Source organism: Babylonia areolata, chromosome 29 (assembly GCF_041734735.1).
Source record: "Babylonia areolata isolate BAREFJ2019XMU chromosome 29, ASM4173473v1, whole genome shotgun sequence".
Classification (NCBI taxonomy): domain Eukaryota; kingdom Metazoa; phylum Mollusca; class Gastropoda; order Neogastropoda; family Buccinidae; genus Babylonia; species Babylonia areolata.
The window spans coordinates 34,679,148-34,689,147 of NC_134904.1; the positions used below are offsets into that span (position 1 = coordinate 34,679,148).

Here is a 10,000-nt window from a genome sequence, read left to right on the forward strand (position 1 = left end):
GATTATGCACACCTATCACTCGTTTAATACATACATATCGCTGATTATGCACACCTATCACTCGTTTAATACATACATATCGCTGATTATACACACCTTTCACTCGTTTAATACATACATATCGCTGATTATGCACACCTTTCACTCGTTTAATACATGCATATCGCTGATTATGCACACCTATCGCTCGTTTAATACATGCATATCGCTGATTATGCACACCTATCACTCGTTTGATACATGCATATCGCTGATTATGCACACCTATCACTCGTTTAATACATGCATATCGCTGATTATGCACACCTATCACTCGTTTAATACATACATATCGCTGATTATGCACACCTATCACTCGTTTAATACATGCATATCGCTGATTATGCACACCTATCACTCGTTTAATACATGCATATCGCTGATTATGCACACCTATCACTCGTTTAATACATACATATCGCTGATTATGCACTCCTATCATTCGTTTAATACATGCATATCGCTGATTATGCACGCCTATCACTCGGTTAATACATGCATGTCGCTGATTATGCACGCCTATCACTCGTTTAATACATGCATATCGCTGATTATGCACACCTATCACTCGTTTAATACATCCATCTTGCTGCATAGAATTTTTTTAGGGGCAGGATTGGGATACAGAAGGGTAAGCCAAAAAAAAACAAAAAACGAAAGGACAACATTAATAATTTAAACATGCAATGAGGTATGAATGCTTTATTCTATGCCGACTGTTATTTACATTACATGCAAACAACAGTGGGGGAAAATACGTTTAGACAGGTGGCTGATATGGTTGTGTGCATGTCTATAGATTTGTATGCTTGTAATAAAATTAAAAAAAAATTAAAAATGAAATTAAAAAAACAACTCCACCCCACCCACCCACCTGCCCTCCGCATCCAATTTTTCACTCATTGTCCACACTCAGTATGCGTGTATTCTTTCTTTGATTTAACAGTCTTTTCATTTTGAGTGATATTAGACGTGTCTTGTGTGTGTGTGTGTGTGTGTGTGTGTGTGTGTGTGTGTGTGTGAGAGAGAGAGATATGGGGGTAAGGGGATGGTGGTTAAAGGGGGATATACAGAGAAACGATAATCTAGAACAATGGAATTAACAATTCGTAAATATCCGTGTGACAGCAATTAACATCATAAACAACAATATAAAAAGATAACAAAGCCGAATATCGGAAGGTTGCATCATAGAAACACTCTTATTGGACTATGCAACAGGGATTCAGCAAGTTCAATCAAAAGTAATTGGTTGGACATTGCATATAATTTTTATATATATATATATATATATATATATATATATATATGTGTGTGTGTGTGTGTGTGTGTGTGTGTGTGTGTGTGTATTTGGGACAGTGTGTGTGTGAGAGAGAGAGACAGACAGACAGACAGAGAGAGAGAGACTCTCAAGCATCCATTTTTCCACTTTTTTTTTTCTTTTACAAAGCATTTTTCACAATGAATGTGTAAATATTCCTATCTCTTCTTCTCTCACCAAAACTTTTTTTTTTTTAGAGGGTTATTTTTGTCTGAGCATTCATTGAACCACTTTTGTCTCGCGACATATGGTTTCTGAATTCTTGTTTGAAAAAAAAAAAAATTAAAAAATCATGTTTTATTGTTCGTCTTTGATTATCGGTAGCTGAAAGAAAGTAATACTATGTGAATGTCGGTGCCAGCATCATATACATCATAGTTTAAATTTCAGCTGTGTTGAAGTATTTTACGTCGTAGAGAGTTTTTCTTTTTTAAAGAGATTGACACACTGGAGTAACAGGTGGAAGTCGTACAAAGTTTTGGTGAGAATCCGGCGTCAGGGTAAGTTTGTGTGCGCGTCCGTTCGTGTCGGCGAGTGAGAGAGAGAGAGAGAGAGAGAGAGAGAGAGAGAGAGAGAGAGAGAGAGAGAGAACGAACGAACGAACGAACGAAGTTTTTTACTGAGGAAGTGGAATAAGCATACATGTGCTTTTTTTCATCCAGCCCTCAGGGCAAATGGAAAGTGAAAATGAATCAAAACATCCACCAAGTAGCAAAGAGATGAAGAAATAAAGACATGACATTCACATTCACATTTAAACATGCACATCTACATAATCATGATACAAACATCATATCATGGAGGAAAAAGATCAGCCCCCCCCCCCCCCCCCCCGCCGCCCCCTCCAAAAAAAAAGAAAAAAAAAGAAACACACTCCCTGGCAGAGAGAGAGAGATAGAGAGTGATGACAGACAGACAGACAGACAGAGGGGGTGAAAATGAAGGTTGTGTAAAAGTGAAAGAATGTACACACACACGCACTCCTCATCTCAAACCAGAGACAGAAAGGAAAGAAAGAAATAAACAAACAGAACAGAATTGTGAAGTGATTCAGGGGGAAGGGGAAGAAACAGAGTGAGGAAGAGGGGGTGGAGGGAGGGAGAGGGGTGGAGGGAGGGAGAGAGAGGGGGTGGAGGGAGGAGAAAGAGTGAGGGAGGGAGAGGGGGTGGAGAAAGAGAGGGAGAGGGGGTGGAGGGAGGGAGGGAGAGGGGGTGGAGGGAGGGAGGAAGGGAGAGGGAGTGGAGGGAGGTAGGGAGAAAGGTAGGGAGAGAGAGGGCGTGGAGGGAGAAAGGTAGGGAGAGAGAGGGGAGGAGGGAGGGAGAAAAGGAGGGAGGGAGGGAGGCAGAGGGCGTGGAGGGAGGGAGGGAAAGGGGGTGGAGGGATGAAGAGAGAGGGGGTGGAGGGATGAAGAGAGAGGGGGTGGAGGGATGGGAAAAGAGAGGGGGTGGAGGAAAAAAGAGGGAGAAAGGGAGGGAGAGAGAGGGGGTGGAGGGAGAAAGGTAGGGAGAGGGGTGGAGGGAAAAAGAGAGGTAGGGAGAGAGCGTGGAGGGAGGGAGGGAGAAAGGAGGGAGAGAGAGGGGGTGGAGAGAGAAAGGGAGGGAGAGGGGTGGAGGGAGAAGGGGAAGGGGTGGAGGAGGGAGGGAGTGAGAGGGGTGAAGGGAGAGAGGGTGGAGGGGGGGAGGGAAGATAGGGGGTGAAGGGGGAGGGGAGAAAGGAAAGGGGGAGAGAGGGGGTGGAGGGGAGAGAGGGAGGGAGAGGGGGTGGAGGGAGGGAGGGGAGGGGTTGGAGGGGAGAGGGAGGGAGAGGGGGTGGAGGGAGGGAGAAAGGTAGGGGAGAGAGAGGGGGGTGGAGAGAGAGAGAGGGCGTGGAGGGAGGGAGGGAGAAAGGGAGGGAGGGAGAGGGGGGTGGAGGGAGAAGAGGGGGAAAGAGGAGGGGGTGGAGGGAGAAAGAGAAGGAGAGGAGAGGCGTGGAGGGAGAAAGGGAGGGAGAGGGGGTGGAGGGAGGGAGGGAGAAAGGGAGGGAGAGGGGTGGAGGGAGGAAAGAGAAGGGGGGGGGGTGGAGGGGGAGAGAAAGAGGGAGGGAGGTGGCGTGGAGGGAGGGAGGGAGAGAGAGGGGTGGAGGAGGCGAAAGGGGGGAGGGGGGAGGGGGGTGGAGAGAGAGAGGGAAGGAGGGGGGGAGAGGGCGTGGAGGGAGGAAGAAAGGGAGGGAGAGGGGTGGAGGGAGAAAGAAAGGGAGGGAGGGGGGGGTGGAGGGAGAAAGGGTGGGGAGGGAGGGTGGCGTGGAGGGGAGGGAGGGAGAGAGAGGGGTGGAGGAGGCAGAAGAGGGAGGGAGGGAGAGGGGGTGGAGAGAGGAGGAGGGGGGGGAGAGGGGTGGAGGGGGGAGTAAGGGGAGGGAGAGAGGAGAGGGGGTGTAGGGAGGGAGAAAGAGAGGGAGGGAGAGGGCGTGGAGGGAGGGAGGGAGAGAGAGGGCGTGGAGGGAGAAAGGGAGGGAGAGGGCGTGGAGGGAGGGAGGGAGAAAGGGAGGGAGAGGGGTGGAGGGAGAAAGAGAAGGAGGGGAGGGGTGGAGGGGGAAAGAGAGGGAGAGGGCGTGGAGGGAGGGAGGGAGAAAGGAAGGGAGAGAGGGGGGTGGAGGGAGGGAGAAAGAGGGAGGGAGGGAAATGGCGTGGAGGGAGGGGAGAGAGAGGATGTGGAGGGAGAAAGGGAGGGAGGGAGAGAGAGGATGTGGAGGGAGGGAGGGAGGGATGAGGGAGGGGTCAGCGGATTGCGTGGACAGGCGAAAAGCAATGGAACTTGGCAGGTTCAATTCCAGCTTGCAATTCAGTTGCTGTTGGTGGTGGTGGTGGTGTTGTTGTTGCTGGCCTTTTTTTTATTATTTTATTTATCTATTTTCTTTTAATCTGTGTTTTTTATACGCACCCACCCACGCCTCCACTCACCCACCTTTCCTCGCCCTTTAAACGCAGATTGAAACGACAGGGGATGAGTAATGAAGCTGACTCCCAGTGCAAAGTGGTCCCCCGGAAAGGAAAAAAAAAAAAAATCAATCTGAAAACATGACTTAGATATATTCCCTTTTCTTTTCTTTCTTTTTTTTCTTTTCTTTCTTTTCCTTTTTTCTTCTTTTTTTTGTGGGGGTGGGGTTAATGTCTAAATTTAGAACTGTGCTTGTTCCTCATTTCGCGCATTCTTTTAAGGTTCAACAGCAGCTGATCACACACGCACGCACGCATACACACACACACACACACACACACACACACACACACACACGCACGCACGCACGCACGCACGCACGCACGCACACATTTTCTCTCTTTCTCATACACACATACTTTCTCTCTCTCTCTCTCTCTCTCTCTCTCTCTCTTTCTCTCTTTCACACACACACACACACACGCACATGCACGTACACATACACATGGACACACACACACACACACACACACACACACACACACACACACACACACATGCTCACGCACATGCACACGCACACCCACGCACACGCTCGCGCGGACACACACACACACACACACACACACACACACACACACACACAGAGTTAGCCAGTTAAGAAAACTGTACGATTGTTTTCTCATGATGTTGTCGTTGTTGTTACGGCAAACAATTATCAAAGTAACGAAAAGTTTAGCAATTCGGTTTTTTTTTTTTTTTTTTTTTTTTTTTTGTAGAGCTTAACATCAAGAACAACAAGGAAAACAGCAACAAAATCATAACAGTTTCGGGGAAAGACAAACGTTATCGTGAGGGAGAAAATGTTGTTATCTCCTATTTCAAAATAGTTCAGACAAAATTATTTCTTTCAATCAATGCGATTATGTGCGTCTGTCTGTCAGTCAGTCTGTCTGTCTGTCCGTCTCTGTCTCTGTCTCTCTCTCTCTCTCTCTCTCTCTCTGTCTCTCTGTCTGTCTCTCTCTCTCTCTAGCAAGAACAGGTTGGAAGAATAGGCCATGCCTAAAATCATAATCCTTGAATTAAAAAACGTGTTGAGTTCTGAGTTCTCTCTCTCTCTCTCTCTCTCTCTCTCTCTCTCTCTCTCTCTCTCTCTCTCTCTCTCTCTCTCTCTAGCTAGCAAGAACAGGTTGGAAGAATAGGCCATGCCTAAAATCATAATCCTTGAATAAAAAAAAAAAACGTGTTGAGTTCTGAGTTCTCTCTCTCTCTCTCTCTCTCTCTCTCTCTCTCTCTCTCTCTCTCTCTCTCTCTCTCTCTGTGCACGTATGTCTGTCTTCTATACTTTATGTGATCACATGTACATGATGTAACGAGCGAAAAAGAAAGAGAGCGAGAGAGGGTGGGTGTGTGTGTCGGGGGGGGGAGGGGAGTACCACACAGTATTACAGGTATCTCGGTCTCTGAGTAAAAATACACAATGGAGAGCCATAGTGTGTCAACATCCAGACTTAAAATACACAATGGAGAGCCATAGTGTGTCAACATCCAGACTTAAAATACACAATGGAGAGCCATAGTGTGTCAACATACAGACTTAAAATACACAGTGGAGAGCCATAATGTGTCAACATACAGACTTAAAATACACAATGGAGAGCCATAATGTGTCAACATCCAGACTTAAAATACACAATGGAGAGCCATAATGTGTCAACATACAGACTTAAAATACACAATGAAGAGCCATAGTGTGTCAACATACAGACTTAAAATACACAATGGAGAGCCATAGTGTGTCAACATACAGACTTAAAATACACAATGGAGAGCCATAATGTGTCAACATACAGACTTAAAATACACAATGAAGAGCCATAGTGTGTCAACATACAGACTTGAAATACACAATGGAGAGCCATAGTGTGTCAACATACAGACTTAAAATACACAATGGAGAGCCATAATGTGTCAACATACAGACTTAAAATACACAATGGAGAGCCATAGTGTGTCAACATACAGACTTAAAATACACAATGGAGAGCCATAGTGTGTCAACATCATCTCATCTCATCTCTCATCTATCCCTTGACCCGTGGGTGGGTCGTTGGGGCACCATGGATGACTGCCTGGTCAGCTCGCGCCACCTGCCTCGGTCCTCAGCGGCCCTTTGAGTTGTGGCAAATGGCAGGCCCGTCCACTCTTTGATGTTGTCCTCCCACCGCTTTCTCTGTCTGCCTCTCTTCCTCCTTCCTTGTACGGTACCCTGCAGGATGGTCTTGGCTAGGCCGTCTGATCGTGTGACGTGTCCATACCAGCGGAGCTTGCGTTCCTTCACTGTGGTTAGCAGGTCTTTGAATGGGCCAATGGCGTTTTGGACTCTTCTTTTCACTTCCTCATTTGTGATGTGGTCTTTGTATGTAATGTTCAGGATCTTGCGGAAGCATCTCATTTCCAGGGCCTGGATTCTTCTCTGGAGTTCTGCAGTGAGGGTCCAGGATTCGCAAGCGTATAGAAATATTGAGAAGATGAGGGAGCGCATTAGTCTGATTTTGGACGAGAGGGAGATCTTTTTGTCCTTCCATATAGTCTTCAATCGACTCAGTGCGGCAGTAGTCTGCGCGATTCTGGACAGGACCTCTGGTTTCGAACCCTCGTCTGACACAATGGCACCCAAGTATTTGAAGGAGGAGACTTCTTCCAGTTTTTCACCGTTTACGTGCAAGTTGGACGTTACGCCTTGGCTGTTGTTGGTCATAACCTTGGTCTTCTCGGCACTGATCTCCATGCCGTAGGCTGATGATGTCTTGTCAAGTTTGTGCACGAGTTCTTCGAGTTCTTTCTCTTCTCCTGCCAGGCCATCAATGTCATCGGCAAAGCGCAGGTTGGTGATGACTCTGCCTCCAATGCTGACAGTTCCCACATGATCTTCCAGGGCGTCAGTCATGATCCTTTCAAGAAAGAGGTTGAAGAGGGTGGGAGAGAGTAGACAGCCCTGTCTGACTCCGACCGTGGTTCTAAACCAGTTACCCGTGCTACCATTGAAGAGGACTGCACTGGTTGCTCTTTCGTATAGGTTCTGTATGGCTTGGATGATGTCTTCACTGATGTTGAATTTGTGCATGGTGGCCCATAAGGCAGCGTGCCATACCCTGTCGAACGCCTTCTTGAAGTCAATGAAGACGTGGTAGAGGTCTCTTTGGTGCTGGAGATATTTCTCGCACAGCAAGCGCAGGTTGAAGATTTGTTCTGTTGTGCTTCTCCCTGCTCTGAAGCCGGCCTGCTCTTCGGCGATGATCATTTCTGCTTGCGGCTTCAGTCGGTTGAGAAGGACCTTTAGCATGACCTTGCTGGGGTGGCTGATTAGGCTGCTAGTGCGGTAGTTTTTGCACTGTTGTAGATTGCCCTTCTTGGGGATTGTGATGACCAATGATTGTGTCCAGGTGGTTGGCCACTCTCCCGTCTGCAGGATCTTATTACAGATGGTGGTGAGGGCATCAATCACCGCTTCGCCTCCAGCTTGGATCAGTTCGGCGGGAATGTTGTCGACGCCAGCTGACTTCCCTGTCAACATACAGCCTTTAAATACACAATGGAGAGCCATAGTGTGTCAACATACAGCCTTAAAATACACAATGGAGAGCCATAGTGTGTCGACATGCAGCCTTAAAATACACAATGGAGAGCCATAGTGTGTCAACATCCAGACTTAAAATACACAATGGAGAGCCAGAATGTGTCAACATACAGACTTAAAACACACAATGGGGAGCCATAATATGTTAACATTCAGACTTAAAATACACAATGGAGAGCCATAATGTGTCAACATACAGACTTAAAATACGCAATGGGGAGCCATAATATGTTAACATTCAGACTTAAAATACACAATGGAGAGCCAGAATGTGTCAACATACAGACTTAAAATACACAATGGAGAGCCAGAATGTGTCAACATACAGACTTAAAATACACAATGGAGAGCCATAATGTGTCAACATACAGACTTAAAATACACAATGGAGAGCCATAATATGTCAACATACAGACTTCAAATACACAATGGAGAGCCATAATGTGTCAACATACACACTTCACAAATAGTTCAGGTTGACTTCATAAAAGCAGCATCATTTGTTTCTTCGTTTATTTGTTTTGAGGCGCACTTTAGCGCTGTAAGTAATTTCACTTACTCTCGAACCGATTGTAACTAGGTTCAAATCTTCTAACATACTCTTTTTGAGACAATGAACCAACGTCCCGTGTGCAGCACGCACTTAACGCACGAAAAAAAAAAAGAACCCATGGCATCGAGAAGGTTGTCCTCTGGCAAAATTCGGTAGAAGAAATCAACTCTGATAGGTACACAAATATATAAGCAGGCAGTCAAGGCCTGACTAGGTGGGTTGGGCTATACTTATAGCTGGTCAGGCATCTGCCTAGCAGATGTGGTATAGCGTATATGGATTTTTTTTTCCCCGAACGCAGTGACTGCCTTCTTGAGAAACTGAAACTGATCTATCGCTTTTCACTGGTTTAGTGAGGATAGTTATGTTCTTGTTATTTCATTATTAAACAAGAGACTGCACGTGCGAGAAAGTGAGTGATGGCCTAGAGGTAACGCGTCCACTTGGGAAGCCAGATAATCTGAGCGCGCTGGTTTAAATCACGGTACAGTTGCCAATATTTTCTCCCCCTCCACTAGACCTTGAGTGAGGGTCTAGTCATTCGGATGAGACGATAAACCGAGGTCCTGTGTGCAGTATGCACTCAGCGCACGTAAAAGAACCCACGGCAACAAAACGGTTGTTCCTGGCAAAATTCTGTAGAAAAATCCACTTCGATAAGGGAAAACAAGTAATAAAAAAAAAACTGCACGCAGAAAAAAATACACCCCCCCCCCCCCCCCCCCCAAAAAAAAATGGATGGCGCACTCAGTGTAGCGACGCGCTCTCCCTGGGGAGACCAGCCTGAATTTCACACAGAGAAATCTGTTGTGACTAAAAAATAAAAATAAAAAAAAGAAATACGAAATACCTCTGGCTATATTTATGAGTGGTGCTCACTACATTGTCTGCAAGGCTGTTTGCCGAAAATTCTGCAATTTTTTACCATGCCACGCCCCCCCCCCCCCCCCCCACACACACACACACACACCTTTCCCCCCCCCCCTCCCCCCCACCTTTTTTTTTTCTCAAGGCCTGACTAAGCGCGTTGGGTTACGCTGCTGGTCAGGCATCTGCTTGGCAGATGTGGTGTAGCGTATATGGATTTGTCCGAACGCAGTGACGCCTCCTTGAGCTACTGAAACTGAAACTGAAACTCATCTTTATGATGGGGGAGTCTGGGCAAAGTTGTGAACTGTATTCCATTCGTCTTCTTCTTAAGATTTCTAAGTTTCAAAGAAATCGAATCCTTTTTGCCCCTTTTGGGGGTTGTGGAGTATCCATCAACACAGTGTGTGTCATACAGATACACAACTTTAGTCCAGACACAACATCTAGACTTGTCGTTTCTCTCATTCTTTCTCGCCTTGACTACTGTAACTCCCTATTGTCTGGTTTGCCTGCTTCATCCATTCAGTCCCTTCAGCGCATACGAAACTCTGCTGTCCGACTCGTCCTCAGAAAGAAAAGATCTGAGCACATCACTCCTATTTTGCAACATCTCCATTGGCTCCCTGTCTCACACAGAATAAAGTATAAGATCAGCACTCTATGTT

At 46.5% G+C, this 10,000-nt stretch overlaps 1 protein-coding gene across 1 annotated transcript in view; it reads left to right on the forward strand.

Moving 5' to 3' along the window:
* Nucleotides 1–10,000, forward strand: part of LOC143274654 (uncharacterized) — a 218,904-nt gene that overhangs the window by 135,888 nt on the left and 73,016 nt on the right. The gene's annotated exons all lie outside the window — the stretch shown is intronic.